This window comes from Arachis hypogaea, chromosome 16, assembly GCF_003086295.3.
Source record: "Arachis hypogaea cultivar Tifrunner chromosome 16, arahy.Tifrunner.gnm2.J5K5, whole genome shotgun sequence".
Lineage (NCBI taxonomy): Eukaryota > Viridiplantae > Streptophyta > Magnoliopsida > Fabales > Fabaceae > Arachis > Arachis hypogaea.
In genome coordinates this window covers 125,833,489-125,850,920 of record NC_092051.1, presented here as the reverse complement: position 1 = coordinate 125,850,920, position 17,432 = coordinate 125,833,489, and the positions used below count along the sequence as shown (strand labels likewise).

Below are 17,432 nucleotides of genomic sequence, written 5' to 3'. Positions count from 1 at the left end.
AAACTTTAGTAATTAAAAAAATAAAAATTTTATGTGTTTTAAATTGAATATTCAGATTTGAACCTTATTTTATGAATAAAAGAACATTGATTTGATTATCTCTAATTCTAATTCTTGAATTAGAATATTTATTTGAAAATAATTTGTAAGTGATAATTAAATAGTATTTTTATATATAATTATTATTTGATTAAATTAGTTTTCAATTACTATATTATCCCTATTTTTACTAGAAATTACTAAATTACCTTTAACCTTAACATAGCACACACTCTCTCAAACACACTCCCTAACCTAGCCGGCACCCCATGTCCACGGAAAGAAAAAGAAAAGAAAGGCAAAGAGAGAAAAGGGAGAACGGGAGGGAGAGAAGAGAAGGAGAGGAAGCTGCAAAGAGGAGAAGAAAATAGGGAAAGAGGAACGGCACCGGCGGGACTTGGTATGGCCACCACCATTGCCGTCGCCGTTGAAGTGAGAGGGAGAAAGAGAGAGCTCGTGGGGAGAGAGAGATAGAGCCATTGCCGCGGTTCGTGCTTCGTTGTCACCATCGAGCTATCCCGCTGCGCACCACCGTCACCGTTCTTGACGCCGCTGCCGTTCGAGCCACCACCAGGGAAAGTCGCGGCTACCGGAGGAGAAGCCAACCGTTGCCGTCGCGGATAATGGAGACACGAGGAGAGAGAAGGAGTGCAAACGGGAGAGGGAATAGGGGGAACTGTCATTGCTGCTACCTGGCCATCAGAAGCTGCTGCTGTCGCCGAATCAGCTGTCGGAACCTCTGCCTTTGACTTCTGCGAGGTTGCCAGAGTTTTCTATCGCCAGAAACGGCATTGGGGTTGCCAGAAGTCGTCATCGGAGCCGCCGTCGTGACGTTCTCTCATTTATTCGTAATTAGGGTAAGATGTTCCTTGTTCCAAACCCCTATAGTCATTGTTCTCTTACATATTACTGAGGATTTTGCGACGTTAATGTCTCATGGTTGAGTTATTATGAGTGCATGTTGCGTTTGTTACTGTCGCAGCGTTGCTGCAGGACTTCTATGGACGTTGCGGCTGCCGCTGAAGTGAACTAAAAGGAGTTTATCGCGTAGTTGAGTCGGGATTGAGGTAGGAGTTTGTCTTAAAAACATATTTTATATCAAGGAGTTTGTCTTAAAAACATATTTTATATCAAAGAATTGTTATAAATTGATATTGATATAAAAAATGTATTTATGTAATTATTTGAATCTTATGAATTAAATTGATTTGTTGAAAACTCGAAATAAATGAAACTGGATAGTGATTTTGGATTTTTAAGAAACAAACTTTAAATTAGAAATTGCAAATAGACTATGGCTGCTTTGTGAGATTAATTGATGAAGTGAATTGTTTGCGGTTATGAACTATAATTGATTTGCTTTCCTGATTGTTGAAATATTGATTATGTTTGATTAGTATATGCGAGGATCGTTGAATGTTTTGGATGGTCTGATTGAAAATGGTTGAGAAATGTTGGTTTGATTGAAAATTTCTCTAAGTTTTAGAAGACATACTGCCGAAACTTTTATAAGAATTTGAATAAAAATTGAGTTATATTAATAATGGCTATGTACAGGATAATGACGGATCTATATTGACGTTTTGGATTTAATTTTGGAAAATTGTGAAATTCATCATCTGCTTAATATGAATTGTTACGCTTTGATTATTCAAAAGTTTGAAAAGCAATTTGGATATTGGTTGATAATGTTTTTAGTTAAAAATTAAGAGACCAAGTAAAGTTCCTCTGTAAATCTGATGCGGAATTTTACAAATCACTTACTATCGACAAGTATACTGAGTCGTACCAAGTAATAAATTCACGGTGAGTGAGTGTCGATTTTACGAGGATTAACGGATTAAGCAAGTAGTAGTTAATTGATTATTCTATTCAGACAATAAAAAAAATAAGGGTTTCAATAGTAAATAACATGAAAGCAGAAAATTAAACAAGAACAAACTAAAATTGGTTAAGAAAATAATATGATAAAGATAGTTAAGGTGTCAGAGATATTTAAATTTCAAGATTAACAGTTATTGCTATCTATTTTGATCATGCAAAGATATAATTCATGGCAAAACCTAAGTAATTGAACTCCAATTTTTTGGTAATTCAACTTCTTCTAACCTAATCAACCGTTAATTCTTTGATTAATTAATTATGCTAAAAGGTTGAGTACAATCTCTGATTCATAAGCCATACAATTCTTAAGAATCCAAAAATAATTTGATTATATGTCATGTATCAAATTAAATCCAGATAATTGAAGAATTATGAGAAAACGGTTTCAAGCTTTGATTCTAATGGTTTAACTTTTCCAAGATGCAAAGGAATTCAATTTAGATTAGGGCTATTTTTCAATATACTCTAATCCTTAGGATGAACAATAAAACTCAATTCTTAAATAAAAATCAATGCATTAATCAAAATAGAAGAACAATAATATTAATTCATCAAAATAAATAGAGCTCCTGACCTTAACAATGAATGTTTAGTTACCTATAGTGCAGAAAAATTGAAATCCTAATCTAATGTGCAAAACCTAAAACTAAAAAGAATGAAAGACGGAAGGCAGGAGTGAGCTACGCGTTGCTTCCTTTATATTAGCATGAAATTGGGCTTGGGCTGGGTCGCCGGTGTTTAGCGCCACTTAGGTGATGTTTGGCGCCAATTCTGATACAAATTTATTACCTTTGTTGCGATTTTGGCGTTTAGCGTCGGTTTCTTGGCGTTGAGCACCGATACACTCGAAGGCTAGTGGTGCTGGGACGCGGACTGGCATTTAGCGCCACTTTCATGGCGTTTAGCGCTGAGTCCAGAAGTAATCATAGACTATTATATATCGTTGAAAATATCTGAAAGTTGGCTTTCTAATGCTTCTAAAACTGCGTTATTTGGACATCTGTAGCTCAAGTTATGCTCATTGGAGTGTGAAGAGTCAGGATTGACAGCATCCACAAATTCTCTCTGTACTTGTATTCTATTATTGGTTACTCCTTGTGCTTTTGCTTCTCTTTTCCTAACATTTTCCTACAAGAATCATGAAACCAAGAAAATCAAAGTACTAATAGAATAGCCTTAAAAATCATATAATTACCAAGTAAAAGTCATAAATATTCTATATAAAATGCCAATGAAAAGTACTTAAGATTCTCATGCATCAAAATCTAATAAGTTATCGAAACTTAGTTCCATATTTTGATGATGGAAATTTGAATGTTTTGATATATTAACATATTTCATGGTTTAAGGTTATGTTTATGAGACTTTGGAAGTTTTAAAGTTTGTTTTGAAGTTTTATCTGAAAAATTTGGATTGAACAGTTATGTTTTGAGAAGTGTTATTGAATTAACTTATTTGATTTGGGTTGCAACGAAGAAGAATGGATAATGAAAGATTTCTTGAAAAATGGGTTAGCTAAAGTAAAATTTTAAAAGTTAATTAATTAATTACCTAAAGGTTTTCGGAATATGAGTGAGTTGGAGGTTTTAATGGAATCAAATATAAGAGTCAAGGAAGTTATCAAAGAATATGAATTTCAAGTTGTAAATTCTAAGAATGATATATATGAGATTATGATTATGATTATGCTTGATTGAAAATGTGATTGCGAATTGTCAAGGACGGTGGTCTTATCTCACTTGCGTGTTTATGATCAATAAGGATTATGATTGAAAAGTGTGATAGGCACTATATCCTAAAAGTGTGGCGGGCACTATATCCCAATAGTATGGCGGGTACTGTACTTCGGAGCGAGTAGGCAAGTTGAGAATGAAGAATTTTCTTTCTTGCTGTGATGAGAATAATTCATCTTGTAATTGATGTGATTATATAGAATTGTGGATGATTGTGTTCTTGATTATGCTTGATTATGATTATATTAATGATGAATTTGATGATGATGATGATGATGATGATGATTATAATTGATTTTTGTGGGATGGTGGTTTTGTCCTGCCCACGGTGAGGACGATGATAATGTTCTGCTCACGAGATATACAGGGTACTCAATCCTGCGAGGTGCATAGGGCACTCAACCCTGCGAGATATACAGGGTACTCAACCCTACGAGGTGTACATCGCATTCAACCCTGCGAGGTGCACAGGAAACTCAACCCTGCGAGGTGCACAGGGGACTCTCCCTGTGATGTGTCCAATTCTGGAAATTTAAACGATACATGAGCTCATGACCAGTAGGATAGACATGCATCATATGCATCTATATGACATTGTTCGGGTGTGCATATTATATTCGATTTGCCTATGTAAATATTTTTGTTTAACTGCTAATTATCATACTTGCCGTAATTGTTCTTGATTGTGTTTGAACATCATTACTTGTGAGTGTGACTGGTTGGTTCGGAGGCCGTGTGATGAGGGCTAATCACCGATTTAGAAATTCACAAGTTATAAAACTCGAATTTCGTTGCAAGCATAGTTCCAAACCGACAAATAGCCCTATCATAGTTTAATTTTGTTTGTCACGAATACAAACTAACAAAAATAACTGGGAATTTTAAATCCCGAGTTGTCTCTCAAAAGGAATTACAGTGAAGTATGTGTATTATCGGTTATGAGAATAAGGGGTTTTAAAAACAATTAACAAGAAATTAAATGACAAGAAAGTAAAGCTAACAAATGCTAAAAAGGCATCTTGGCTAGGATTGAAAATCAAGATATTCTGTCCTTATCATTAATCATAACATAACATAACAATTGTCAAGAGTAATCCTATTTCGTCATCTCCTTCATCGGGAGAAAGTCAAATAGGCATAGTTAACCCTAATCCATAAGTCCTAATCAATATACTAAATGAACTAGTAAATGATTAGAATCAATGGAGACAAGATTAACTAACAACTCTAGATTACCAATCCAAATTGAACATTAATAACTCAGGGTCACCTAAATTTTCAATTCCAAGCCAAGAGTGCTAAAATTTTACTTTAAAGGCAAACCAAGCATTTTATCAAAGACTTGGTGTGCATAAAAGAAAAGGAGAGTAAATTGTAAGAATAATAAAATCTATAACTACCAAATGCAAGAAAATAATAACAATAACTCAAACAAGCATCAAGAAAACATAAAATACCAAATTTCATTAAAAGAAAAAAAAATAAAATTAACAAGAGTGTTCATAAATCAAAATTAACCAAAATTAGAGAAATTAACAAGCAAGACTAGGAAAATTAAGATAATAAAACAAGAAAATGTAAGCAAATATATCCTAAAACAAGAATTAAAACCTAAACTAAGGAGAAAACTAAACCTAAAATTCCAAATTCTAGAAAGAAGAGAGAGCTTTTCTCTCTAGAAATCTAACCTAAAACATGCTATAAACTATCCTAATGGCTCCCTCCTTGATCCCTCTTGAGAATAGCTTCAAATACTTTAGAAATGAGTTAGATTAGGCCCAAGAAAGCTCTGAAAATGCGATCCACGTGCCATTTTAAGTAAATGACGTGCCGCTACTCATGCGTATGCACAACTTAGAATTCATGCATACGCATAAGACATGTGTACGCGCAACTTGAGATTCATGCATAGGCATAAGGCATGCGTACGCATGGCCATGAGAAACTTCAATCTTCATTTCTTTATAAATTTTCCACTTTTGCGTACTTTTTCTCCACTTCTTCAAGCCATCCTTTCCTTCTAAGTCTGAAACACTCAACAAACATATCAAGACATCGAATGAAATTGAAGTGAATTAAATTTGGCAATTTTCAAGCATCAAAAGCATGTTTTTTATCACTAAAAGTAATTAGGAGAAATTCACAAAACTGTGTTATTTCAGTGAATAAATACAAAATAAGTTGATAAAATACACTCATTTCAACCCAAAATTTACTATAAAATTATGGTTTATCACTGTGATTGGATTATATGTTGGGTCGGAGACCGTGATTTGTTTATTTTTGGGCTAAAGGCCGAGATTTGATTATGTTTTGGGCCGGAGGCCGTAATTAGGTAAGTTATATGCATTGGTAAGTTGGTAAAAAGTTGATATGCACATTGACTTATGGTGGTGTGATTGGTGATTTTAATTTGAATGGATAATAGAATAACTTTGAAATAAAGATTGAGGTTAAGGAATTAATGAATAAGGGATTGGATAAATTTAAGAATGAAATAAATCAAATTAGAGAAAAGGATTCATAAGGAGAGCAATGATCACTGCTGTTAAACGGATTTTGATTATATATATCCCTTTATAACAATTCTAAAACTCCTCTAGTAAGATCGTGTAGTTAGATTCTCACTCTCTACAGCCTTATCTTTTTCAGGAAACGGACGAGGAAGCTTATGAAGAGATTTTCTACGCATTTTTTGTTGTGCTTTATGGCTGTATTATCTTAGATATTTTTTCTCACCTTTGTTATCGATATTCATATTTTTGTAAAGAGGGATAGGAGTAGTGATTAGTATGTATGTATGTATGTATGTATGTATGTATGAAAACAAAAAAGTATTTCCGGTTTTTCAAAGAGATAAGAGATATGGTTTTGAGTTAAAGGCTCCTATTTTATTATTAAGAATATGAAAGTCATCATAATATCATCGTTATCAGAGTGGCGCAGTCGGAAGCGTGACATTCTGGTAGTAAGGGGGTTACACCAGGTGTGCTTGCCATGCATTTCTAACATCTTTTATTGTTGCCGACAAAGATTGTAGGAGTCGTAAATGTGGCTGCTATTCTCTATGGGAAGAAGAGCATTATGACTAGGTTTTATTTTTTTGGACAAGGCTTAAGCCCAACAGACTGACCCGACCATAAAACACTACCCATACCCATATGATCACCTTTCCCACCCGCTAACTAATCGCGGCGACCTCCACTTTGCGCCGCTCCATGGGTTCCTCTAAGAAGGAGAGACCTCTGCTCGTCTTCGTCTGCCGCTGCTGGTTTCGTGATTTTCGTCACCTCTATTGCACCTGAGCCTCTTTGTTGATCTCTACCATATGAACTGTCCATTTGTTGTTGTTCAGAATCAGTTACTCGGTGCCGTGGTCTTACTCTCCTCTTCGGCAAATGGTTCTCGATGGCTCCGCTCTAAGTGCTCACTGTTCCTCTTGGCAACTGAGTTACGGTTCTTGTGTCAATCCCACCTCCTGGATAATTTGAGGCCGAAACCCAACCTTTTCTTATGGTCCGTGGTGGCACCAATTCTTCCAATCGGCACTTAGCTTCGTGCTTTTGCTTTTCCCCTAGCTGTGACTCTCGTTCATCAATCCTTCTATGGTCAGGTTGTCATCTCCTCTCCCATTCCTTCTCTGATGCATCGCCCTAGGTATTCCTCATCACCAATGTTCTGAGAACCGAACCGGTCATCAAACCGCTCTAGCTACTAGTTCACTGGTTCATAGGTTCAACCGGTTCGACCGTAGTTAAACCGAAAAAACCGTTTTATTATAATAAATAAAATATAAATAAACACATGAAAATATAATATAGTCTAATGTAAACTTTAAAATATCATTCAAATTAAAAGTACTACATAAACCAGAATGTTATAAATCTCATTCAAATACAAATTCAAAAGTCAAAAAACAAAACAACCAATCAAACATAACATGGCAACATCAAAATGATCCAAGTTTGTCATCAATCATCAAAATCCTCCATAATCGACGGTACTGCGGTTTTCCATTTATATTTTGTAAAGAAACGTATCTCCAAGCAGGATCAGTTTTCTCCCGAACATTAGAAATTTGTGATTGACTTTCATTAGATGCAGGAGGAAGAGAAGGTTCATTCGAAGCAGAATTATTTTTAGCATTATTATTCCTAGGTAGTTCTTGGTTGATACTTTCATCCATACCTAAACATTACCAGCAATCCAACCCAACAATCTCAACTCTCAAGTTCACAACAAAAAACATCAAAAATTATTCAAAATTATTCAACAAACAACAAAATCCAGTTCAGTAAACAACAATTATTAACCAAAGTTCACAGTTCAGTTTAGCAGGATCAGTTGAATCAGTTCACAGTTTCACACTACACTGTTCAAAGAAAAATAAAATAGGAAGACAGAGTTCACAGTTTCAGAGTTCATCATGTCACACTTCAGTGACTTCAGTTCACAGAGCTTCACAAAATCAAACAACTACTCAATCATACTCATCAGGGAACAAAGACATGCAACAGTTATTCAATAAAAAAAATCATATCTAAAAAAATTACCTGGAACTCTAGAAGCTCGAAGTCGCCTTCAACAGAAAATGTAATAGGGAGAGTGGGACAGTGACGCCGAGTGACCAAGCAGTGGTGGAGCACCTTCGAAGGAACGACGGATGCTACATGATGGAGGTGGCTGTTCGAAGGAACGACGGCTGCTGTAGGATTAGGTGACTGTTCGAAGGAACGATGGTGGCGGCACGATGCGGTGGCTGGACGGAGGTGAGGGACGACCGGACGATGAGCTCGATGAGAAGGGGGATTCACTCATGACTCATTCAGGAATCAAGATCGAATTAGGGATTTAGGGCTCCAGAGGCTGAAACGGCAACGTTTTGCTGCCCAGTCAAAAAATTGGCCCGGGTCACGATTCGATTCGACTGACCGGTTACCAGTCGGTTTGTCGGTTCAATTCCGATTTTCAAATTCTACGATTTTGTTGTTTAACCGAATTATTTTTCTGTCCCATTCATGATTCAACCGGTTCGATCAATCGGTCCGAACCGGTTTTCAGAACCTTGCTCTTCACTACTTTTTTGTAATTTGATTTATGTTTTAACCCCACCTTCGTGGTTGGTTGACATTGAAATAAAATTGTTCCCTATAATTCTATTCTAATTTGAGAAAAATTCTAAACGGCCCCTGACAATTATCTCAAAAGACAACAAGACCCTTAAAAAAAAACTCTTTCGGTCCCTAAACTTTACGTTTTTGGGACTGATTAACCCCTGTGTTTTTTTTGGGGCACATGGGCTAATTAGTCCCATAAAAATAAAAATCAGGGGCCGAGTTGAATATTTTTTTGTTTGAGAGTCTCGTAGCCCTTTCGAGGTAATTGTCAGGAGTCGGGTTGGATATTCACTCTTCTAATTTTATTGATTTGCAACGCACAAGGCTTCTGTTCTAATTAGATGTACTTGATTTTTGGGCCAAAAATTTTTATGCCCAACAATTTGTTTTCTATATTCATGAGTTGTTTTTTCCTTTTGCTAATATTTATTAATTTTTTATTTTACATTATACTACTCTTTAAATACTAATATAATTCATTTAATTTAAACTATATATATATATATATATATATATATATATATATATTAAAAATTAAAAGATATAAAATAAACTTTTTTAATTAGCAAATTAAGAATTAAGATAATTTATTCGAACAAATACTTTTTGTGTTTGTTCTTTATACTATCAATTTATATGCTTAAATGAGGTTATAAAATTTTGGTTTGTATTACAATTTTAATTATTAATATATTTTTAGATTTGTATTAAATAGATTTATTTTTTGTATGTTTATTAATAATATAATATATTATTTTATAAGAATTTAGTTATTTTGATTAAATTATAATTGATTAGTTAAATTTCTAAATTAATAAACCAATAATTACAGTGGTTTGATGATTGGTTCAGTTTTTAAAATCTTGTTCCTAATTGATATATAATATAGATAGTCACCTCTTAATTATTTATCATGCTTTTATCAACTTTTGTAAAATACCTTATATTTATAAAAGAAATAAATTCATATTTTTTAAAATATAAAGATAAGCATCGTAAGTCATCAAGTTAAAAGTTAAATTCATCCCTAAAAGATTAAATGTTGTTTAAAATCAATTTTAAAAAATTTTATCAATCAAATTAGATCTTAAAAGATTAAAAATAAATTACATTTGTCCTTTCATCATTTATTTAATACTTGTCATTAACGAATCATTGATGTGAAATGTTAGTTTACATACATAACACTTGATTTGTCCTATTAAATACTGATCATATATGTTTATAAAAATCTATCAATTTAATTTTTTTAGTTACATAAATTCTAATTCTAACTGAAATTAGAGATAGGAACTAAATTAATTGATTTTTATAAATATATTTATTTGATATCCATTAAAACATGTCAGATGTCATGTATGTTATCAATTAATATTTTATGTTATCAATTATTAATGACAAGTATTAAAGAAGTGACAAAAAATAAATATGATTTATTTTTAATTTTTGAAGGATTAATTTAATTAATAAAATATTTTAAAGATAATTTTAAAAAATAACTAGTTTTTTAAGGATAAATTTAACTGTTAACTCAATCTAAAAGAAAATCGTACATATTTTTACAAATAAAAAATATTATTTTAGTACGATACCATCAACTTGAAAAGAGATTAAAGGGATTTTTTTATATAAATTAAATAAATATAAAAATTATAAATATACATAAAATATAAAATAGTTACTTAAATGCACAATGTATCACATCTTAAATACTGAAGGGTGAAATATAAAATAGGTATATCTTAAGTACTAAGATTATGTTCTGTAACTATACGATGCCATAACGTATCTAGGGTGTACCCACAATACATGTTAAGTGGGACAACAGATACTGAGCATCCGAAATACACATAAAGTTGGAATAGGGTCTCAGTATCCGAGATATGCTTTGAGGCATATATAAGGCCACAACAACTGAGATTTTCATTTATTTGAATAGTTTTTAAGAATTTAGTGACTTTATAATAGCTTAAGTTCTAGTTCCTGAAGTACGTATGGCCCCCCAATAATATGTTCGCGACGGAGACATCAACAGACTAAATGCGAATTAGCACATAGCTGGAGTTTTGGATTTTGAGGTTAGTTTTTTTTCCTCTTTTATTTTTAGTAAATAATTAGTTTAGATGCTTAAGCTTTATTAATTTAGTTAATGCGCTAGGTATTTTGAGTAGGGTATGTTAAAAGTTCTATGTTAAGTTAGTTAGGTATAGTATGTTTTAATATTTTTATAATTAATTTTAATGTAAGTTAAATAAATAAAATAGTTAAACATAAATTAATATATTAGTTAAATTAAATAAAATATTTGTTCGATCAGATTTTTTTGTTAAAATTTAGATTGAAGTCATCTAGAATATTATCAGTCAGGTTAGAATAGTGTAACATGAATAATTTATTTTTTAAATCTTGTTTGATTGTCCTTTCTTTACTTAATAATGTGAATATTAGCAATGAAAATTATATTTATATGGAATATAATATCTTATTAACGATGTTTATCTACTCGGTTTACAATATTTAATCATTATTAAATATAATTAATGGTTTAGACGAGATTAATATACAAGAGTAAAAGTTGTGACTATTGCAGAGGCTTCGGTTACTGTTGTCACGCCGTGTGACCTTGGGTCTCCTCCCGCCAGACAACCTAATGCCTTATATTAGGGAGGCAGGATTTGCACAGAGTTCCACACATTCCAGTTGGGTCATATTCGCATACACTCTGTAAGTATGCCAAGTGCTACTTGATGATGCTTATTGGGGATTTCTTTTTACGGACAAGTCTGCTACACTTGTTCTTTTGAGATGGTTGCCGTTGCTGGTAGATTTTCATCGTTGCAGCCAGTTGTCTTGGGGGAGATGATCAGCTGTTAGACGAGGAGGGTGAGTATGCACAACAGAAGAATATACCGGGAGATCATACGGCAGTTACACATGCAGAGATTCCCTCCCCGGGGAATCAATGCAAGGAGGAAATGCCCAAAAGACCTTATTAGGCTGGCTCCAATCTCTGTCAACCATGTTTTCATCATAGTAAGAAACAGCAATGCAATCGTGAATCGCACCTGGGAGCATTCCTACAAAGCTTATAAGAGACCGGGTATCTTGTTGTATGACTCTTTCCAGTCACCATAAATCTGAGCAATTGTTTTCTGCTTCGCCATCCATACCTTTCGATATAATGACTTGAAATGGTAACTCTGAGGCATCGCACTTTGCAACACCAAGATAGACACAGACAAGTCAGTGTTTATTATGGTAACTCTGAACCTATGACCAATCTGGAATTCCAGCCCGCCACTGGTGTTGTAATCTTCTCTTTGGCCAGCATTGAAAGGATCGTCTAGCTGCATTGCGTCCAAACTTAAAGTGTGATAATGACTTGGAACTTTTGACAATTGAGGAATGGCAAAGGGAGAGGCAGGAGAAACCGACACCACCGCCGGTGGGAGTCTTCGGCACATATTCATCAAGGAAGAAGTCTCGTTGGACAACCTGGATCCGGTAATATAATCTGAACACCCTCGTTGTTGTCTTCTTCGGCACTATCACGAGGCTGGGCATAGTGGATTGGTCTTGCATCCAGCAGGGCTACTTGAGGACTCGAAGAGGATGACCCACCACTAACAATCACGTCACGAACCGAAGCATACCACTCCATCACATGTTGTGGCATTAGCCTTGCGTGTACGTCGAACATTAGCCTCACATGCTGATCCCCTTCAATCCAGAATAACCTGCTGATAAATCCACCGCTCGAAAGTGCATGTAGAAATCTATATGCAACCCGCTCAATTTCCTTGCTATCTATTCCCCCATGTTTCTCACTATGACCGTCTTTAGCGCATGTAGGGTATCAACACGATTAGTGCACAACATCACAGTTGAATTAGACTAAAAAATTACTAATTCATCACCGTTTTTTACTATCCTATTGGAATAAATTACAACAAAAAAGAATTGATTATTCTTCATAAGAACAAAACAGAAAGAGGAGAAAGAAAAGATTGAGTTGTGAATTGTGAGGAGATGGTTGAGGATGGGAGGATATATATAGAGTTCTTCTCTAAGATATCTAGAGTGCAAAGATACCTACTCTATAATATACATATTTCGGGTGTTGAGATCGGCATTACACGTTTGAGTGTATGTCGGATGCTGAGACCCGAGTTACGCATTTTACACTATCTCGAATACTGAGACCCTATTCCGAGTTTACGCGTATCTAGAATGCTCAGTATCTATTCTTCCACTTAACATTTATCCCTTTTACACTTTGGATACATCACGACATCGTATAGATCGGGGTCTCAGTACCCACAATATGTCTATTTTCTACTTCATTCTTTAGTATCCGAGATATGATGCGTTGTGCATTTAGGTAATTACTTTATATTTTATGCATTTTTGTAATTTCTCAATTTATTTAATTTAAATAAAAAGATCCAGATTAGAGTGATGACCTAAAAAATGGCGATCATGTGACGATATTGAAAGGAGTGTAATAGTATTTATTGTTTAACAAGAGCTGCAATCTTGAGGTACTTTAGAAAGTGGAAACTAACTACATAAGAAAAAATACAAGTACAAAGAAATTTCAATTCAAGGCATCATAATTGAAATTTTCGAATTAATTTTACAAACTGATGAATGAACGCATCATATTTGAATTGGTGGTGACCCCACATGCGATAATGGTTTCTGATTGCCTGACAACTTGAGAATTAATAACAAAAACGTAAATCCACCACCCATATGTGCATGATGAACCTTGTGGTGGGTCAGAACTCAGAAATTGGAAGAGTAATTAAATTATTGAATATTGAAAGTGAATTGAATGATATTGATGATATCAGTTCAGATAGAGTAAAACGAAGAACTGCCACATTTAACAAAGACTTTTTCTGGGTTACCAATGATGGGTTTTCTGTTTGGTAGTGAACAATGACGTTTCGTTGGTCCTTATTGTTATGGGCTTGGACATAGGCATATTATGCCTAGGTTTATGCTACTTAGGCTACCTTGGAAGTTTGCTGGTCAATGAGGAAGTTCCAAAGGCTGTTACAATTGCTCCTCAGGCTCCAATTTTTCTTCGTCTTAATAACTGAAATTCATATTTCTTCCATTTTGAGTAAATCCCTAATTCTTTTCCCTTTGATTGATGCCATGGTCGCTTTTGCAAGCTCGCAAAGCTCAACTCCTTCTCTTCCCATTGTGGATCCATGTCTCTCTTTACCACTTGTCATGTCTCCCTCTCCATCTGCGCTGGCCCTTGTTTCGACCAACTCATCAAAGTTGTTGTTACCTTCAAGGTTTGAGAAACCAAATCGGTCATCGAACCATTATAATTACTAATTTTTTGATGTACAAGTTTAGTGATTTTAATGATAATTTAATTAAAATAATCAATTTATAATATAATAGTATATAAAAAATAAAATCTCTGACGGTTGTAAAGAGATAGATTACTAAGATGATTAAGATTCATTAACAAAACTGAAACACATTGCAAATGGACTTTAATAAATGCTAGTTTGACTCAAATAAACACGACACAGTACAATTTTTTAATCATCAAAAATAGTAATTAACAACTTAAACAGTGACAAATAATTGGAGACAAAATTGTAAATTTCACATCTGGTCCATGCCTTCCTGATGGTTCACGAGTCTTTGAAGGAGCTCAGGTAATTCTATCTTCCCCTAAATTTGTTGTTGGTGGGTGTATTGCTGTCATTTGATCAATTATATCTAGTGTAAGAAAATCCTTCATGAAATTGAAATTCCAATTGTCTGTTTGATCTTTCGTGACAGCCACAGTGAGACTTTGTAGTTCGATTGGTATTTTTGTTTGTGCCTTTTCCATTAGAGAGAATTTGTTGCTAGCCCATCGATTCTTCAAAAAGTTTGTTTTATTGCCGCTGCCTATAGCATAACTTATATTTTGGTTGAAAATGATCTAGACTCCACTTAGGATTTTTCATAGTTTTGAATAAGAGTTAACACTAATTAAGTTCTGCCTTAGATCTCCTGCTTAATAGCACTTCAGCCCATAAACTGTCTTTTTCATTTACCAATCTCTAGAGGATCTTTAACAGAAATGCGTCGTTCATGAACCCCAACCCCTCATTATCGTTACTCTTGCACACAACCTCGCAGCTTATAGCATGAAGCTTCTTGCTATTTTGCTTCTCAACTTCATCACAAATGCCTTTTGGAACCTTGCCATGGATCATATTGAAGTTAGAGGTGGGCAAATTACTTATTTTTCATGTGTAACTCTTCCTATCATTGAGAGACAGTTAGCTTTCTACCTATTGTCCCCTTAAAGTTTTTCTTCTTTTTGTCAGAATTCGTTATCATAGTCCCAAGGTACCTCCTAATGCAGTTCTCCTTCTTATATCCATTTTTTCGGACAATTGCATCCCTCAATTCTTTTTCTGTACACTCTGAGAAAATAATTGAAGTTTTTGCAACACTGATCTTAAGACCAGATACATCACAAAAATATTTTAGAGTATTTAGAATTCTCTCAATTTGTTCTGTGGATGCCTCCACAAACAACAATAGCTCATCTGCAAAAAGCATATGTGATATCATAGGGATCCATTCATCAAAATGAGTATTTTCTTCTATGAGATGGGTTAACTTTTTCATTGTAATCACAAACAAGTAAGAAGATATCGGATTCCCTTGCCTAATCCCCGATAATGACCTAATAATATCTTCGGAGGGAAGTTCCTGACAGGAACAAAAAGTTTCCCTAATGGCCAAATCGATGGAAGAGTTAGAGCAGAAAGACTTGTGAACAGAGAAACTGAGAAGCAGATTGGAAGCGAAAGGAGCGAGGAAATTGAATCAGGAGGAGGAGGACAACTATGACGATGTCTGGGACGATGAGTGCGACAAAGAAGACGGAGATGGCCGACTGGTAGTTATGATGACCTTCTAATTCTTTCCGAGTTCCCCTTTTTATCTCAAGACAAAGAGCAAAACGATGTAATTTAGAGAAAACACCACAAACGATGTAAATACTAACGGGGAATGCTACGGTGATGAAGAACATATTCTTCATCAGCTGATGAAATTACGTGGAAGGCACAATTAAGTCATGCGTGTCCCTTATTTCCTGGGAAGAAAAGATAGTTTCTGAAGTGCTGCAGGAGTTTGTCTTATATCATGTCTCCCTTAGATGAAGTTAATGACATTAAATTTTTTTTTAAGTTAATGAAGACATTGTTATTATTTTAGTTAATCTTTTGGGTCTTTTTGGTGGATTGGCCAGTTTTTTTTGTTGTGATTTGGACATTGGGTATTATGGCTAATAATTTTAATCACTAGAAAAATTAGAATTTTGGTGTCACAAATTTAAGATTAGAACCCATTATGACCAAAAAGAAAGAGATTGAATTCTTGGACCAACTGAAATCATAAAAATAATAACAATGATAATAAAATAGAAGAGAATGCTTACTATGATGGTTTTGAATTTAAAAAATTGAAATAAATAAATTAATAAAAACAAAAAATATAAATTAAATGATAAAAACTAATTTTAAAATTTTGTAATTCTACCATTTGTATATTATTAATTATTTATATTATTTATTTTTCAACTTGTGTTGGTCCATTATTGTTATTATTCTTTAATATCTATCTATCATTTATGATTTTTTTATTAAAATAAATATTCTAAAAAAATTTAATTAGTTAAATTTTTTGTTAATAAGAATTTAATTAGTAATGAACTATACCTCAAATGACATAGTCTCTCCATACTCAACTAAGAGATTGTAGGTTTGAGTTTCCTTATTTTCGATAAAAAAAAAAGAATTTGATTGGTATTTAAAAATTATCATTATTATTTTATATTTTCATTAAATGATAGAGGAGTGCATACTAATATTTTGTAATTAAAATTAATATTTTAATATAAATTTTTTAATATTATAAATTTTATATTTTGTTTCTTTTCAAAAGTTTTCGATCACACATATTTTAAGTTAAGTCTCAAAGTAGTCCCTGAACTTACCTTCGAGTCTAAAAATAATCCCTAAAGTTAATAATTACTCAAATTCGTCCCTGAACTTGTATTCCGGGACTTATAGTAGTCCCTAAAATATTTTCCGTTCATCAGAACTTTGAAGTCATTTTGAAAAAAAAAAAAGAGAGAAGCATAGAAAAACGTTCGTCGTTTTATATTAAAAAAAAAACACAACAACCCCCTTCTTCTTCTTCTTCAACTCTGTTCTTCTCTTCTTCAACAGATCACAAAAATAAAAATCAACAACACAAAATATCACAAAAAAATTACCATTAATTAGAAAAGATCAATCAACTTAAATAGCAAGTATCAATCAATCTAAACAGCAACAAGCACAAAAAATAGCAACCACAAAAAAACATAAATAATTACAAAATAGAAAATAACTAAAATTAACCATTGTTGTTATATTAAAACAAGATCAGCAGTAACAATCACCAAAAATATTAAAGAACAATGATTGAATAACTAAAAAAATTAAAGAAAAAAATATCATGGCTGAGAGAGAGAACCATGCCAGAGGAGAAAAGAGGAAAACCGAGCAGAAATGGAAGCAGGCGAACAACGGCAACAGCGAAACGGAGGCCCACGAGAGGCGGCAACAGCAAAGGTTGA

At 33.7% G+C, this 17,432-nt stretch overlaps 1 long non-coding RNA gene across 1 annotated transcript; it reads left to right on the top strand.

Moving 5' to 3' along the window:
- Positions 1-14,224: 14,224 nt before the first annotated feature.
- Positions 14,225-16,050, top strand: LOC140180374 (uncharacterized). Its single transcript, XR_011874490.1, has 2 exons — positions 14,225-14,460; positions 15,512-16,050. It is a non-coding gene; the product is annotated as an uncharacterized lncRNA (long non-coding RNA).
- The last annotated feature ends 1,382 nt before the right edge of the window (positions 16,051-17,432 follow it).